Here is an 18494-nt window from a genome sequence, read left to right on the forward strand (position 1 = left end):
ACATAACAGGCAGGATATTAGCATAGGGGATTTTTTTTTTATGTGGTTAAGACAAGCACCATTCTTTTTTTTGGGGGGGGGGCACACCCACGGCATATGGAAGTTCCCAGGCTAGGGGTCGAATCGGAGCTACAACTGCCTGCCTACACCACAGCCACAGCAACACGGGATCCGAACTACATCTATGACCTACACCACAGCTTATGGCAACAGCGGATCCTCAACCCACTGATTGAGGCCAGGAATCAAACCCGTATCCTCATGAACCCTAGTTGGGTTTGTTTTCAGCTGATTCATGATGGGAACTTCCCGAAAAGCACAGTTCTTAAATTCAAGAAACTTTCATTATAATGTAAGAAAAACAGACATTCAATAACTACAGTCAGCCCTCTGTATCTGCAGGTTCTGCATCCATAGATTCAACCAACTGTGGATTAAAAATATTTGGGAAAAAGTTCCAGAACATTATAAAAAGTAAAATTTGAATTTGCTGCATGCCAGCAACTATTTATACAGCATTTATATTGTATTAGGAAGTATAGGTAATTTAGAGATTTAAGGTATACAGGAGTAGGTATATAGGTCATCTGCAATACTAGGACATTTTATATAAGGGACTTGAGCATCTTCAAATTTCGGTACCCAAGGGGATCCTGAAACCAACCCTCATGGATACTGAAGGATGACTATAACTGCAAACTAGGGGTCTCAGCGATTTTGTGTGTGAAGAGGTGTCTGAGAAGTCTTTCTAATGAAGGGGCACTGGAGCTGAGACTGAAGACTAAGTAGGTTTAGCAGGAGGGAGAAAGGTTCCAGCAAATGCCAAGGCCCTAAGGAGGAAATGAGCTCAGCAAGCTTGAGGCACTAAAAGGGGATCATTGTGACTGGGCCCAGGTGTCCCTGGGGAGAGAGACAGGAGATGGCCACCACTACTGCCAAAACACAGAGAATCCACCCAGTTCTTCTTCTCCCTCATCTGAGTTAGAGTTCTCTGTCTTTTCATTTTTATAGGTTTTTGGTGTGGCGACCTTTTTGCAGACAGTAGAGTTATAGCCTCTCTTACTTCTAGTGCCTGCCTCCCTTGTGGCTGAAGTCGGTATGGGGGGCTTGCTGTGGGCTTCCTGATGGGAGGGACTGGTGCCTGCCCACTGGTAGGTGGGGCTGACTCCTATCCCTCTGGTGGGTGGGGCTTTGTCCCTAGGTGAGATTAGAGGAGGCTGTGTGCCTGGGGGGTCTTTAGACGGGGGCGTTTACTGACGGGCGGGGCTGTGATCCCACTGGATTGTTGTTTGGCCTGGGGCTTCTCAGCGCTGTTGGGTGGGGCCAGACTTTCCCAAAATGGCCACCTCCAGAGAAATGTTCGCTGATGAATATTCCCAGGCGCTTTGCCTCCAGTGCCCTTCCCCACAACAAGCCACATTCACCCCCTGTTTTCCCAAGAACTGCAGTTAGGTCCAACCCAGATTCCTATGGAGACTTTGCTTTGCCCTGGGATCCAGTGCACATGAAAGTCTCTGTGTGCTTTTCAAGAATGGGGTCTTTGTTTCCCTTAGTCCTGTGCACTCCTGCACTCAAGCCCTACTGGACTTCAATGCCAGATGCTCCGGGGACCCTTTCTCCCAGTGCCAGATCCATGCCCAGGCGTGGGATTTGACGTGGGGCCCAGAACTCTCATTCCTGTAGGTGAGTCTCTGTGATACAGTTATTTTTCAGTCTGTGGGCTTCCCACCTGGCAGGTATGGGGATGCTTATATCATGTAATCACCCCTCCTACCACTTGATGTGGCCTCCTCTTTGTCTTCTGGAGTAGGATATCTTTTTGAAAGTTTCCAGTCCATTTGGTTGAAGGTTGCTCAGCATTTGGTTGTAATTTTGTTGTTTTTATGAGAGAAGTTGAGCTCCAGTCCTTCTGTTCCGCCATCTAATCCCATCTGCCCACCCAATTCTTCCTGTCCCTACAGCCACTCTAGGTCTCTCACCAACCCTCCTAGCTGGCTTTCCCTTTGCATCCATGTGCCCCTCCAGCTCGTTCTCCAGGACAGAGCCACAGGCACCTGCTAAAGAGACAAACAGAGGCGTTCCCGTCATGGCTCAGGGGAAATGAATCTGACTAGTATCCATGAGGACAGAGGTTCAATTCCTCACTTCACTGAGGGAGTCAAGGATCTGGCATTGCCATGAGCGCAGTGTAGGCTGCAGACATGGCTCAGATCTAGCATTCCTATGGCTGTGGTGTAGGCCAGCAGCTACAGATCCAATTCGACCCCTAGCCTGGGAACTCCATATGACACAGGTACGGCCCTAGGGACAAAAAAAAAAAAAAGAGGCAAACAGAATCCGATCACCCTCCACTTATTACCCTTCAATGGCTTCTTGTTGCCAGGAGACTCTCAGATCAGCATCCCTCAGGTGGTGCCGCAAAGTCAAGTCCCTTCACCTCTTAGCCTCAGTAAGGCTGCAGTGCCACAGCCTCTTCTAAGGAACCTGCCCAATCCACAGCCCTGGTCACCCACGTGGCCACGTACTGGACAACAGGATAGGCCCCTACCCCCAACTCATCATGGCTGGCTGGACCAGATGCCAACTTAAACGCTTCCCAGTAACCCACCGCATGGAACATGGGGACCTCTGCTCCTCGCATCCCTTGCTCTTTTGCATCGCCCTTTGCACGCTGGGCTTACATGAGCTCACGACCCACCTGCTGGGAAAAAAACGGGTGAATGAAATGTACACCCAAAGCAATGACTAGAGAGGCATTTGGAGCTTGTTTTTCTCCTTCATATCAGTTTTAATTGGCACATTCTGCACCTTGGATAAGAAATGGTATTTTCACAGTGTGGTCCCTAGTAATGAGCCTAGAGCAAAAAGACATAGAGGAAGCAAACAGGAAGGAGGCAGAACAGGGCAGGAGCAGGGAGGTCTGTATCACCCACTCCCACTCGTATAGACATTTACCTACAAGCAAATACCCATAAGCACTTCCTCAGCCACTAAACTCGAATGAAAAAGTAGCACAGCACACAAAGGAATCCATGCCTGGCTGAAGTCTACATGTTCTCAGCTTAGTTCACGGTTTCCTTTCCATGATGTGTGGCCCGAGAAGGGAGTCAGTACCTGGACGAGCCGTTCAGAAAGTGCCTTCGGGAAGAAGTGTATGTCTGTCCCTTAACCACTGGGACACATGATCCTGTGCTGAAACCAGGGAAGCCGTGAGGCAGGCTGTAGTCTACCAGGTAAAGTGGAAAATGGCCCCTGACTCTGGTTCCCATCTTTGGCTTCTCATCAAGAATAAGTGGCTCCTTATGATGGAGCATGATGGAGGATAATGTGAGAAATGTCGTACATATGTGTGTGCGACTGGATCACTTTGCTCTACAGTAGAAAACTGACAGAACACCATAAACTAGCTACAACGGAGAAAATTAAAATCATTAAAAAAAAAAGAAGTGGCTTCTGTGAGGCAGCAGCCGGGAGCTGACGGTTCTGGGAGGGAATGCCTACCCCTGGGTTTGAGCCTGTGCCATCAGCATAACCACAACACTACCAACCAACCATGTGAGCCAGTATGACCCGCAAAGGTCTCCCAGCCAAGGTCCACACCCAAGACTACCGTTCTCTGTGACTGCACAATCAGAGAGGATTTTAGAATCTGAGAGAGAGAGAAAGAGACAGACACAGACACAGAGAAAGAAAGACAAAGAGTGAGGCATAAAGAGAGACAAAGACATAGAGGGGGACAAGAGTGAGGACACATCCAACCAGCCAGCCGGCCGGCCAGCGCTCCATCCACCCACACAAAGGAGAGGCAAAGGCAGCAAGAAGGAGCTGGAGAAAAGGCCAGGCCGAGAGCAGGCGCGGGGCGGCGCGGCGAGCACACAGTGGAGACCAATACTGTCTGTTAAGTCCGACAGTTTTCTGAAGAACTCATTCCAAAATCAAGCCGCTCCACAGGAAACTAACAGGTGAGCTGCCCCTCGGCCTTCGGTTCTCTACAAAGAGCACAGCTCAGCCAGCCTTACTGATCCACCTGTGTGCAGCACTGCCTGCACGGGGAAGAGCCACCAGCCTTTGTTCTGTTTTCCCAGCTACAGTGGAAAGGAAGGGGAGTGATCAGCAAGCAGCTCATCAGAGGTAGATTCTTGGTTTAGAAGGGAACCCAGATGCCAGAAGCCCCGCCAAAAAGCTGGTGCAAAGGTCTGAGGAGAAAGCAGAAGGCTGCAGCTGGGTGATGTGCCAATTAAGCGGGCTTGTTTGGAGTGACCTGGCGTGGCAATGTGAACAGTGCATGTAAATGATCAAAAGCAGTTGGGACCCGCTTTCATCAGTCACAGGAGATGCTTAAGGCCGGTTCCTTTGAATGCTGTTTTAGTAGTGGTCTCATACAATACATCTTAAGGAACATTTATACTGTGTTCACTGTGCATTCAACTGTGGCCACTTCAAAGGTTTAGCCAAGTATTTTATGGCCATGGTAAAGGGTTCTTATTGATTTAAATTACAAGCTTGGCTCCCGTCAGCTCCACTTGAGGGCAAAAATGCAATAAAATATCCCACAGCACAAGAGACAGACATATCGCATTGAAAATCTTAAGAGATCCTTTTCACTAGAATCACTCTCACTGATATTTATTTATATGGGCAAGGTTATCAGAGAGATTTGTCTACAATCTTTAGGCGTTGGGGAGTTTGTCTTGTGTGGGGTGTTTGCTGTTTTAAAAACCTAGTTTGGACCTGGGCCAAAAAAAGGTCACAAGTGCATTCGCCATCCCTTGGCTTAGCCCTCGCCACTCCCTGGCTACCAACAGAACGCTCGGGTCAAGAACAGTGACGGTGACATGCGGGCCATCATGGCTGAGGGATTATGGTTTTCAGTCCTCCGATCATTTGCATATCCAGCAGGCCAAACTCAGATGAGTGAGAGATGTCAAGGAATGAATGACAAGCCTATCAAGGCAATGGCAGGCTGTCCAAGGACTAACTGTCAGGGAGACAAACGCCACTCTGGAGACAGAGGCAGGAACATGCTATTGGAAGACTCTGTAAAACGGAGAGGGGTTCAAAGCTGTCAATATGAGACGCTGCTTATGCTCCTCACTAAAGCCTGTGACAATCAGCACAAAGGAAGTCACCTTACGCTGAGGAAAATGGAGAGAGCCGAAGCAGCATGCTCTGGCTGCTTCCTTCCTGGCTCCTTTATAATCATTTGCCTGAAACATACCCAAGACGGAGCTAACCCCTGGACATACACAGAAAATAGCAAATGACTATTATGTATCTGACATTTGAAATAACATGTTTCTGGAGGGTTGGCATTACAAGAGTCATTTCACTTCAAAATGTTATTCCTAATGTAATTTTTTAAAATTCATAAGAGGCACTTGCTAGAATTCACTGTAGCACTAAAGTCACTCAAAAGACAGAGGTCAAATTCATTTCATTTCTTTTATGTTTTCTTCTCTCTGCTAGATGAAATAAATGATTAAGCCTAGAACACTTGGCAGTTCAGCGAATGTGCTCCGTGGCACCATTACAAGATCGATTTTCTCAATACAGGAGTCTTTCTAGGGCGCACATTGCTTAGCTGACATGTGTCGCCGTTGTCATGGCAGCGCTCTCTCCAGCATAGTGAGAGGTCAGGCCTGACAGGGAAGGCCTCGCCAGCTCTACCCCAGTCACTTCAAGGTTAACAGCCAATGGACCAAAGAAATAGGCAATTATAGTACAGTCAATTCCGGTTAAGGAAATATCTGAGAAGTAAATATGGCTGATAAGTGAATGGAAATGAAACAGCCAATGCTATTGATGCAATCCCATAATATCAATATCATTTTGTGGTGCAGTTTGGTTGTTCCTTGTAAATTTTCCAAGCTCAAAGAAACCTAGCATGAGAAAGGAAAGGCAAAATGTCATTACGCTGCCATTAGCCTCTGTACTTGAAGAACAGAATTCCCACAAATGGACAGGGGAAAGGCAGGAGAGCAAGGGGTCTTCCAGGAAAAAGTGCAAAGAAGATTCCAGGGTCTCCATCCCCTGTGGGTTACTTCCAGCTGCATGTCTGCCTTAAAAAGATTCCTAGCATCTTAAAGGAAATTGCCTAAAATAATACTTCCCATTGTTACCGCATATTTACTAAATTGATTACTTATCAGGATGAAAGTCATTCCTATGGTTTAAACAACCCTGAAAAATGTCAAGCTTTCCAAATCACCAACATGTTGGAATTAATAATTTCCAATGATATACACTTGCACTAAAGCATAACTTTTGATAGACGTTCTTTGAATAGAATTAGAAAAATGACAGGTGGAACTAAAATGTAAAGATTTTCAATTACAAGTTGCATATACCCAGGAATTCAGTTACTGACAATCTCAGCACGTTGCAATACTTGGAATTCATTACAGTACATACAGTCATACGACCCACTCCTGATTAAATCCTGCAGTTAGTATAAAGAGATCTTTAGATTTCATCAGACACTTGAAAGAATGGCAATGACTTTTCTTCAGCTGCGAGATTTTGTTACAAAGGAGAGTAGAAAGTTAATAATAAAATAGGAGTTCCTGTTGTGACAGAGCAGAAACGAATTCAACTGGTATCCATGAGTTGTAGCTCCAAATTAAGGGTAAAACTATATACAGGTTTTTTTGTTTTTTTGTTTTTTTTGTTTTTTTTTTCAAAATGTTCTTGGCTCTGGTCAGTGTAGACCATAGTGACTGCTGAGATCTTGGCCATCAGCAGGTAGAATCTCAGCAAGCAGAGGTCAAGATGCACGTGCCAACTTGTTTCCAGAGTTCTCACTAATAATACACTGAAGCCATACCTGTCTTCCTCTTGCTTCCTGGGTGGAAGCTGGTTTAGCGCCTAAATTGATGAGCTGACACTACTCCCCTGATGGTCTCTTGAGAACAATACTTCATCTGAAAATTCAGCATTATTTTAGAAAGGTGCTATGTGGATGAAAGAAGGAGTAATACACTCCAATTAGCTAAAGTGTGGGGGATTTTATTGTAAAGATACAACAGGCAACCCAGAAACGGGTTGGAAACTCAGATGGAAAACAAATTACATGCAAGCCAAACAGAACTAGAATTAGAAAACCGGAAGCCAGGGTTATTCTCTCTACATGTATTTGATCTCTGCCCCACTTGTCTTCCTTCTTCACCTCTTTCAGCAAGCTCCTCTTTTTTTTTGTTTTGTTTTTTTTTGTTTTGTTTTGTTTTGTTTTGCTTTGCTTTCTTTAGGGCCACACCTATGGCACATGGAGGTTCCCAAGCTAAGGGTTGAATCAGAGCTGCAGCTGCTGGCCTACACCACAGCCACAGCCACACGGGACCCCAGCCACATCTGCAACCTACACCACAAATCATAGCAACGCCGGATCCTTAACCTGCTGAGAGAGGCCAGGGACTGAACCCGCATCTTCATGAATCCTAGTCAGGTTCATTTCCACTGAGCCACAACGGGAACTCCATCAGCAAGCTCCTCTTGCTCTCAACACAGCTTAACCTGGCACGGTCTTTCCGTTCCGACACCATCCTCATCCTCATCTTACTAACTATTTCTCAGGGTCCAAATTTCAAATCCCCACAAGCCACGGTCCAGGAAATAGATTGGTTCTCCTACAATCAGGTCCCCAGGTGGGTTTAACCAGCTAGGGTGGGGGTAAGAGTAGGCATGATTATACAATTTAAACATGGCTGCCCAGTTCCACCCCTTCGGCAAGGTCAAGGCACATACACAAGACGTGTCTTGCAAAAGGGTAAAAGATGACACACAAACTGAAAATCTTCCACATGCCCGAAAGCTTCACCAATGAGTAAGAATTCTTAAAAAATAATAATAAAATAGGAGTTCCTGTTGTGCTGCAGCGTAGTATCCAGGAAGAAGTGGGTTTGATCCCTGGCCTTGCTCAGTGGGTCAGAGATCTGGCATTGCTATCGGCTGTGGTGTAAGTCTCAGATGCAGCTTGGATCTGGCATTGCTGTGGCTGGGACATTGTCAGAGGTGTCCCCATCAACATATGATAACCACTCTGTAAAAAAAAGACTGCATAAACTCCTCCTTCCCTGCCTCAGTACACACTCTTAAGCCCACCCTTCACAAGGGGTTTCACCAGCACTGCACTCCAGTCTGTAGCCTACATTTGCCTGCCATTCAATTAACCCAAACTATTCTGTCCCCTGGCCAAGCCCCACCCTTTCCTTTTCTCTGTACCTCTCTCCACGCAGGATTCCCAGTCCATCTTCTCTCTTGGCCACACTATCATTAAATATAACTAACACGCAGTGGCTCTAAAAGAATAACCAGGAAGTAATGAATGGCCCCTGGAAGTAGGGTAGTTTCTCAAGCAGAGAGTTTAAATGGACACTTGATGTCATTTGTTAAGAGAAAGCATACAGGGCCTGTCCTTGAGAGCCAGCTCAGATGCCAGCTCCTCATAAAACCTTCCCTTGACTACACAGATGAAAAATCAATAATCCCCCCTCAGAGGAAGCATTTATTGTCTCTATCATTGTTTTCCAAATGTAAAAACTTGTGGATCCTTGAAAGCACAAGCCACAGACCTCAATCTGAGAAACAGACCATTAGAAGTTAAGCCCTGTCACTTGAGGGGCCAGTTGAGCAACAATGAGTCATAAACTCAGGACCTGAAATTACATGGCAGTTCTAAGCTATTAGACAGACCTCCAGATGATCCAGAATATTCTCCTACTAGTATTTAAATAATCTTTAAAATAAAAACACAAATTATCCTCATCATTAAATTTCAGTTTTAAATACCTAATTGTTCAGGGCCCGTGTAGTCTGACATGCCCAGAAGATTCTCACTCCAAATCACTGGGCCCCACATGGAATGAACCAGATGCCACTTCACCATTTCAATGTGGCTATCTATATAGCTCTGGCTTCTGAAAACAAACAAACAAACAAACAAACACCCCATGTAGTTGGGTAAATTATATCTTCAAGTTGTACTTGGTCAAAGCCATAAATCCAGGGCTTGTTTGAATGGTGACAGATTCCTTACTTGCTCATCTATAAACCTAGTCAAAACACTGATCCTGGAGTTCCCATCGTGGCTCAGCAGTAATGAACCTGACTAGTATCCATGAGGATGTGGGTTTGATCCCTGGCTCCACTCAGTGGGTTAAGGCTCTGGCATTGCTGCGGCTGTGGTGTAGGCCGGCAGCGACAGCTCTGATTTGATCCCTAGCCACAGGTACAGCCCTAAAAAAGAGACAAACGAAACAAAACAAACATTGATCCTGGTCTCTTACAGACCCTATGATTCTAGAAACACCATCTGGGCAGGACTGTCTATCACTCGTTGAAACAAGGGCACAGAGAACTGCTTTATATGCTCACACGTTGTGAAAATACAGTATTGATTCCATTTGAGGATTTCTCAGCTTATTTATCATCTCTGGTCAAAACTAAGAGTTACTGTAGCAGAGACAGAGATGACATTTTTACCCTTTGTCTTATTCTCTGGGTGACTTTTTTCAGATTTGGACTATTTTTTTAATTCTTTATTCAATGTATAGGATGCCAAGAACTGTGCCAGACATCTGAGAATACAAATATCTCACAGCAGGAGACAGAAATGTAAACAGACAATGCAATGGAACAAATTCTGCAAACAAGGTATATATTAAAGACTACGAGAAAGAAGAAAATCATTAACACTCAGGCATTTCAGGAACATATCAGAGATAAAAATCTTTTCAGTTGGGGACTGTATTAGTTATGATTATTGCAAAACAAATGACCACAAAATAGATTTTTTTTTCTCATTTAGTTTCTGTGCATCCAGAATTCAAGGGCTGGCTCAACATTTCCCATAAAGCGGCCGTCAGGAGCATTCACACAGCTGTTGGGAGGTGGCCTCACTTAGTCCCTCTCAGTGGGCTTCTCCATGGGGCTGCTTCAGTGTGCCCATGAGACTGCAGGTGAATTCCCGAGAACGAGTGAACTGAGAAAGAGACAGGGACAGAGACAGAGACGGAAAGGTCCGAAGCTTGGACGTCACACACCCTTGCTTTCTACATAGTCTATTCCTTGGAAGTTCCTAAGCGCACTTAGTAACACTTAAGGGGATGGCAACGAGGCCCCAACTTTTGAAGGAAAGACTATCAAAGAACTCACGGACATATTATTAAACCACCACGAATACTGAGGAATGAACAGGAACTCTCTACAGAGAAGCTGAGAGAGAGGCGGGGGCGGCCGGGGAAGGGAGGGAGAGGCTGCCTAGAGCAGTCTAGGCAGAAGCAAAAGCATGGACAGGTATAAAAAACCTTGAGTTCCCAGAAATGCAAGTTCACTGGAGTGTTCAGACTATCTTAGCCTTTTAATTAGATAAAATCTTACAAAGAAGCCCAGTATCCAAAACAAATGAGATGAGCCCTACTACAGTTGAAACTAGGTGAAGGAAGGAGAGAAGGCACTCCCAGGCTGGGGCGTCTGTATGAAAACTCCCAGAGGCCCTAGAATGCCACAGAGCTGTTTGAAAACCACTCTATACCCATTAGTCATTCTCTATAGATGCAACACATACTCTCTTAGTCTTTGTCTCATCAGGTAACAAATTATGCTCTTGTTCTGTCACTGGGCTGTAACTAAATAAAAAATAGACAAAATTCTCATTAAAAATAGAATAGTGATCTTACTGCAATGCTGGAAAATCCCAGTTTCCTAATGGGTTATAGTCCAAGAGTTCACTTGTAAGATGGTTCTTTAGAACTGCATGTATCAGTTAGCTACTGCCACAAAGATGCTGTGTAACAGACCATCTCAGAACTCATTGACCTAAAACAACTATCATTTATTCTCACATATCTACAGGTCAACTAGAAATCAGATAATTTATGCTGGCTCTGCTTCAAGTTGAGGGCCAGAGGTGGAAGGATGGATGGACTGGAGGTTTAGGATTGGCACATGCACACTGAGGTATATGGAATGCTTGGCCAACAGGGACCTGCTGTATAGCACAGAGACTTCTACCCAATATTCTATGATCATCTACATGGGAAAAGAAACTGAAAAACAGTGGATGTGCACATGTATACCTGAATCACTTTGTTGTACAGCAGAAATTATCACAACATTGTAAATCAACTACACTGTGTAAAACTTTTTTAAAAATGGGGGAAAAATGTTGCAGGTCAGCTAAAGGAGTAGCAGCTATCCACAGAAAGCTCATGTTGCAGAAAGAACAGAAATGCAAAAGGCACAAGAGGGCAAGCAGAAAAAGACAAAGTCTCTTAACGCCTAGGATGAGAAGTGGTACACTTTTGACCACACGATCAGCTGAAACAAGCTGTAGGGATGAGGCCAAAGTCAAAGGGTAGGAAAATGTACTCTTCCTACATGGGGCAGAAGCAGGAGAGTGAAGCACTGGAGCCAGTCATTCGACCTACTACCTTCTGAATGCATGTTTCCATTAAAACAAAATTTTAATTATAGTTTATCATATTAGCTCACCAAAACGGATTTACTGCTAAGGGAAATAACAACAGTAGCTAGAAGCAGGTAGGTACAGGACGCAGGCACATTTTTCAAGGAAGCTGAATCTGTCATCCCAGGTCACTTCCTTCACACTCTTCGCAACAACATTCGCCTACACGCTCTGCATCTTCACGGCTGCCCTAAGCCTGTCACCTCTGTGACTCACTCACCCCTCGTCTCCCTCCTCCCAATTATGTCAACCCCAAATCCAGACCTCAGAACACCTCCACGCAGAATGTCTCAGCTGGCTTCCAAAAGGAAAGCCATCTGAATTCACACTCACGTGTGAATGGCACACTGCTCCTTCGCACTCCCGAGACAGCTGCCTTTGGACAGGGGCTTGTCCCACAGCACAACGATCCTCCCGCAGGTGAAACTCAAGAGAGTGAAGCGGGGCAAGTCAGAAAGTCTGGAATATTTTCAGAGAAATGTCCTAGACAGGCCTGCCAGTTACTCTCATTTCGTGAAGAGAGTATCACTGATACACATGGAGCCTGCTGTACTCATCTGATGACTCTCAGTTCCAACATTTTCTTTTTCTCTCTGTGCTGCTGCAGGGAGTTGAACTCACCAAGAGAAGATAAATGTCAGAGGTATGATTTACATCTCATTACAGGACCAGTGTTGTTTCCCATTTTGAAATTTGCTCTCTAGGCCAGCTCTTTAAAGACATTCTTTTTTTTTTTCCCCTCCCAACATTAAAATGACATATTTCAAATTTGTCTTTCCGCATTAAAATGACGTATTTCAACATGGAATATGCCTACTTTGACTTAAGAAAAGCTTAATGATTTGGCCCTTGCATTGGGTTTTCATGTGAATATCCCTCTTTTAAACAAATAAACAAAACAAGAAATTACTATCTTGAGAACATTGCAATTAATCACCTTTGGAAATGTGTTTACTATTAAAGACCGATAATAACGAAAGATTCCGTGCATTACATTTTAGTCACACCACTTTTCTACCCTGTCCAAGTGTCTATGTACAGACAAGGCGGTGGAAAGTTGAGGATTGAAGATATCACCTAAAAGACTAACCTGAATAATTGGATCCAAAAAAATATAGCTTTATTGATCCTGAGGTATGAATTTATGTATGATTCTTCATTTCTGCTGATGGTTTCACGACAAAAATTAGCAATGCCCATATGCCTTATGACAGCATTATTATGTTATATTTTAGCCATTTTGAGCAGCCTTTGAAATAGTCAATATCTTCCCTCATCACTTTGCCACACAAACTACGGTACCCTGAGGATGGGCCAGTGGCAACAACTATTTCTCTTCTTGTCTAGCCAAATGCCAATAACCACAGCATCAACTTCAGGGAGGCTACCTTAGGTCAAGATTTGGGATGTTTTGGTTTAAAAGTTCCTTCTCACATTTTTTCTTCCATTAGCCAAGATGTCATCCAAATTCCATGCTACCCGAGAAAAAATGCTTTTCTCGGGAGTTCCCGTCGTGGCGCAGTGGTTAACGAATCCGACTAGGAACCATGAGGTTGTGGGTTCGGTCCCTGCCCTTGCTCAGTGGGTTAAGGATCCAGCGTTGCCGTGAGCTGTGGTGTAGGTTGCAGACGCGGCTCGGATCCCGAGTTGCTGTGGCTCTGGCGTAGGCCGGTGGCTACAGCTCTGATTCGACCCCTAGCCTGGGAACCTCCATATGCCGCGGGAGCGGCCCAAGAAATAGCAAAAAGACAAAAAAAAAAAAAAAAAAATGCTTTTCTCTTGCTGCTTAACAGCTGAATCCTGATGAAGTATAATTACAGTCAAAATCTTCATTGAGGGGAACTACGAACGTGGGGTATGTAATAAGAAGTATGACTGGAAAGGTGCATCCCATCCCTTGAATGGCAGGGTAGCCAATCTCTCATCAGTCACGAAGCTGCCCTTACTCCTGGCCCACAGAGAGGGCACTCACAGGTTAACGGCTAACGTGAGGCACGGGGTTCAGAGCAACATTTCACATTCCAGATCCCACATTTACCAACCACAACATGGGCAAGTTACCTAACCTCTCTGTGCCTCAGTTTCTTTACCTGAAGATGAAGACGATAGCACATGCTTCTCAGAGTAACTGTAAAGATGGAACGAGTCCCTGTGTTTGGAGCATTCAGAACCGTGCCTGGCGCATAGTAAGCACTACATTAGGGTCTGCTGCCCTCGTCATGTCACCACCGCCACCACCATCATCATCCGTGGATTCCTCTTAGCCACCCAGTCTCTTTCCTCTTCACGCAGATATTCGAGAGCATCTAAATCGGCCCACAGTTGATTTAAATTCTCGAGCTCCTTCTTAGACTTTGTGGTTGGGGGGTGTAGCTTGGACAGCCACTACGATCTTGGCATGATGAACGAGGTAAAGATGCTCACGCCCTAGGAGCTAACACTTCTGGTCTGAGGTACATATGATGGGGAAATGCTTAGACCTGTGCATCCAGAGACTAGACTGGATTCAAATATTCATGGAAACATGGTTTGTAAGAACAAGAAGAGGGAGACATTCAGATGACCAGCAACAAGAGAATGATAAATAAGCCTCAGAGTATTCATACAACAGAATAACAAAGAGTTGTCTGAGTAAATGTGTTACCTGCATCTTCAGTGTACTGGGCATGCTTCTGCAGGTGGTTCTCTTTAGGGACGTGCAGTAGGTCTGGTCAGGAAGGCACTCTGCCTCTGTTGACATTTTTGTTTGTTCTTAATAGAAAAATGCAACATTTCTTCGCCAAAATGACATGGATACCTGCCCTCACATGCATCACTCACTGTACCCACTGCTTCACAGGCAGGAGCCAGGTTTGCGTTCCATGTTTGGCAGAGAAGAAATGGAGGCACGAAACAAGCGCAGTCCTACCACCCAGCTGTTACGTGGCTCTGCTTCCTTCAGGCAGCTTCTGTTCTGTGTACCCCCACAGGTGCCCTTCCTGCATTATGTTTGCCTTTATAAACCATCCGCAAGTTCTTTTGAAGGCTGAAGAGCTATAAATCTTAAATTTGAAAAAACAATGAGGCAATGGCACTTCTGGGATTAAAACCCAACTCTCCTGATTATAGGTTCCGTAAATGAACATCCTCTAAATGGACTGAAATCCATACGTGGTGTTCATTACGCACCACATGCAAGCTGAGAGATGGGGAGAGAGGAAGAAACCGCTGGAAGCTGGGGCAAGACGCGCCTCAATAACAGCACAAGTCCTGGACAAAACCCACCGACCCTGCCACGGGCCACTCCCTGCAGCCACCCAGGCCTCCTCTTTGCACCCTGTGTCTGCTTCTAAGAGTTGGGGTGGGAAAGAAAGAGAGGAAGGAAAGGAAGCAATTTTTCTTCTTAATAGGTTTGCTCTTCTTGCTCTGGGTAGAATCAATGCGAGTGGGGCTGAGCACACTCCTAAGGTCCCCTCCCCTCCCAACCGCTTTCTGCCGTTGTAAATAATTCAGACAAAATAAAATAATCATGTGCTGGTAATTACCACCACCCCCTCCCCCCAGACGAGCGATTACTGCAGGGCTGTCCTCCTGGAGGTGGCAGCGGCTGGTAACAGTGCCCAGCCTGGTAGCAAGTTGTGGCATCTGAAGGTGAGGGTAGGAGGGCCGTTGGTTGTTCCTCCTGAGCAGAAGGACAATGAACTGACGTGCTGCGCTTCCCTGGAAAAGGCTGGCGTTCAGATAAGGGGCCTGGAAGCAGCACAAATTCAAACCAGCTGCTCTAAAACAAATTCTCCGTATTTTTCACTCGAATTTCCTTCTTTATGCATGAGAACAAAGCTTCTATGAGAGGCACCCGTTCCCCATCAAGGAAAAGTACGCCTGTTTTCCTAGCTTTAGCTCTTCAGGGAATTTTTATTTAGGGGGCTTTTTCTTCATGCAGACACCTTGCCCCTTGTGTGGGCCTCATTAACAAGAACCTTTAGGAGAGGAGGAAGCAGTTGGTTTGCTTCAGAACACAGATAACAGTCCAGGCAGCAAGGGCACCAGTTACACCATGAGAATATTCTCAACCCCAGAGAACAAAGTGGTGGCAACTGACTGAAAAGAAGGGAAGGGAGTCTCCCAACAGACCTGTGTGTGGGAGCCGCCGGGGGTAAGGGCTGTGAGGTGGGAGGAATCTCATTTGGATTCTAACCATTCACCGGGAAATCTCTGCTTAATAACAGCTCTTTAAAAAAGGATTCTCCGCAGACTCCGTCATCTTCATGGAGAATTTAAAAAGCTGTAAACGATAATTTTGAAAACAGCATAGATGAAGCTGTTATGATCCCAGCTTTGTTACTGATATTCAGCATATGGCCTTTGACCGAAAAGCTGGACGAAAGAGACTGGACGCACAAACGGGCAGACCAAACCCTGGCTTTTCCATCTTGCTCTTCTTCATTCTTCTGGGCTCCAAAGGACGGCGGTGGAGGGGGAAGTGGCCTCCAAAGCCTGCAGCTTCCCCAGGCTGCCCCGACCCAGTGGGAGGAGAAGTTGAGCCCTTCTCTCTGATGCCTTCTCAGGGCCAAGGGTGACAGAGGCAGCGAGACTCTCCCTCTGACCTGTCAGTCCTGCAGGCACTGGGCACACGGGGCGACGCACACTTCAACGAGTTCATTTTAAATAAAGTTTAATACTCACTTCCTTAGTCACGCTGGCACATTTCAAGTGCTCACTGGCCACACGTGGCTCGTGGCTGCCGTACTGGACACTCCCATCGTCTTGGACGGTCCCACCGGACAAGGCTGCCCCCATGTCAGCCCACTGCAAAAGAAAGGCAGTCCTGCTGACCAGCTGGGGAGACGTCCAAAAGGGAAGAATCAGGATTTCCAACCCACGTCACTTTCGCATTTAGTGCAACTGTTTATATATAAATTAGTATTGGGGTTCCCGTTGTGGCTCAGCGGGTTACAAACCCGACTAGTACCCTTGAGGATGCAGGTTCGATCCCTGGCCTCACTCAGTGCGTTAAGGATCCAGCACTGCCGTGAGCTGTGGCACAGGTCACAGATAATGGATCCCACGTTGAGGTGGCTGTGGCAGAGGCGGCAGCTGCAGCTCCAGTTGGACTCCTGGCCTGGGAACCTCCATGTGCCGCAGGTGGGGCCCTAAAATGCGACAAATAAAATTAAATAAATAAATAAATAAATATATCCATGGCAAACGGTGCAATACCCGGTGCTTTAAAAATCCTATTTCTACTTTCATGAGTCTTAAGATACAAGGGCAGGACCTTTTCAAGTACTTAGTAAATGTATTTCTCAATTTGGTTAATGTCCTCTTCCACTGGATGTTTTTGGAGAGAAGAAAAAGCATATTCTGGATGAAATTATTTTCCATATTCTAAAAAGAGTAGTTATTGCAGTAATAATACGAACATTTTGCATTAAAATATTACAAAATACATTATGTGGAATAAGTTCCAAGATGTCGGCAGTTGATGGAAAGCTAAGAAGTGGTTCCCATCACCCTCTGCTCCACCTGAGCGAGGACCAGTGTTGTCTCCCACCTTCTATAGGAACCAGGCACAGTGGCTGGCTCTGGAGGGCGCAAACGATGCAGACAGAAGACGCCAGCCTCACTATCAACCCAGGAAATGGGAAGCACAACAGGACGTCCTGGAAGCGCTTTCAGCAGGCGAGGGGTGTGAACCTTAACGCTGCGTGTAAACTGACCGGAGGTGCCTCAAGACAGGTGATTCTGACTCCATATTTTAAAATGTCATATTTAACTAATGCAAGTATTAGCCTACTGGAAAATACTGGTGTGTTTTACTTTAAGATAGCACACAATATGGAATATTGACTTACTGCACTTCATATTACTATCACTAGGGGGAAAAGAGGCATTCATGTTTCTTATTTACACTCTGAATAAGAACAAAAATTTCAAAAGATTTCCTCTGATATCTAGAATGTTACACATTTGCTTCCAACGTTAGTCATCGTTTCTAAGGAACTCTGATAGCTGATGTGACCTGTGTTCACCTTGACTTTCCACCTCAGTATCGCAGACATTAATTCACTCCTTCTTTATTCCTTTGTTCATGCACATGATTTTTTTTCCTTTCAGCAAAAACATACCAAGCATGTGTAAGGGAGTGAGCTCGGTGCTACAGTGGATTCAACGATGCATCAGAGCCTCTCCAACTAGCAGGCTAGATAAGACACTGGAGCATTTGTTCATTTGGTCATTTTTCCCAAGCAGCATTTACAGGGAGGATTGCCATGTGCCAGGCTCTATACTAGGATCTGATAAACCTTCTTTGAGGGTTTTGAAGTTGTAAAGGAGAGAGAAACAAGCAGCTACTCTACGGAAGGTGGTGCAGGACTGCACGATGATCCCCTTAGCGAAGCACAAGGGAAGAGAGTGCTTGGGGGCTTAGAAGAAGGGAGCCACTTCCTGCTGGAAAGCCACTTCCTGCAAGAGGTGGCTTTTGAGCTGGATCTTAGAGCTGCAGGTGTGTAAACTCAGGAAGACAGAGAAAAATGGAGACTGCACTTGCAGAATCCTGGGTATCCCAGGTTAGCTGGATGAGTAAAGGGAAGTGGATGGAGGGAGGCTGGAAAGGTGGGTCACAGAGGTAACAGAGGACCTAAATGTTGAGTGGGAGGGAAATGCAGGGAGTTCCCTCCACGGCTCAGCAGTTAACGAACCTGCCTAGGATCCATGAGGATACATGTTCAATCCCTGGCCTCGCTCAGTGGGTTAAGGATCCAGCATTGCCATGACCTGTGGTGTAGGTCACAGACGCACCTCGGATCCTGAGTTGCTGAGGCTATGGTGGACCGGCGGCTATAGCTCCGATTGGACCCCTAGCCTGGTAACCTCCATATGCCGCAGGTGCAGCCCTAAAAGGACAAAAAAAAAAAAAAAAGAGTGGAATGCAGACTCCAGCACCTGCCTTTATTAATGAAGCGTGGTCACTTTATCCATACTTGTAAATACCTAAGAGCCTCTGTCTATTACATCCACTCCGTGATTGGTGCTCCACGTTAGGGGAAATAAT

At 45.7% G+C, this 18494-nt stretch overlaps 1 protein-coding gene across 3 annotated transcripts in view; it reads right to left on the reverse strand.

Moving 5' to 3' along the window:
* LOC146395061 (uncharacterized) overlaps positions 1-18494 on the reverse strand; it is a 176408-nt gene that overhangs the window by 117394 nt on the left and 40520 nt on the right. The window lies entirely within an intron of this gene.

This window comes from Sus scrofa, chromosome 18, assembly GCF_054392235.1.
Source record: "Sus scrofa isolate SSC_HxYL_T2T_F1_AM1 chromosome 18, Sscrofa_HxYL_maternal_Yorkshire_Landrace_v2.0, whole genome shotgun sequence".
Lineage (NCBI taxonomy): Eukaryota > Metazoa > Chordata > Mammalia > Artiodactyla > Suidae > Sus > Sus scrofa.